Below are 251 nucleotides of genomic sequence, written 5' to 3' on the forward strand. Positions count from 1 at the left end.
TGTGAATAGGAACAAAATAAGCAAGTTGTTGTGTTTTCTTACAAGAGAATAATGGCAATGCCAAAGAGTCGTGTAAGAGTTGAGGCTTGTTATGATTTGTTTGTTTGACTTGATCCCTAGTTTAATTAGTTTAAAAAACTTTCAGCTTTATTTCGTGGATTAAGGTTTAACCACTTTCATAATTAAGTGGAATCCTATAATTGAGCTTAATTAGTTAGGCTAATGATGTGGTCCGAATTCCAAGTTGCAAT

The sequence above is a fragment of the Sesamum indicum genome, linkage group LG3, assembly GCF_000512975.1.
Source record: "Sesamum indicum cultivar Zhongzhi No. 13 linkage group LG3, S_indicum_v1.0, whole genome shotgun sequence".
NCBI classification, from domain to species: Eukaryota; Viridiplantae; Streptophyta; class Magnoliopsida; order Lamiales; family Pedaliaceae; genus Sesamum; species Sesamum indicum.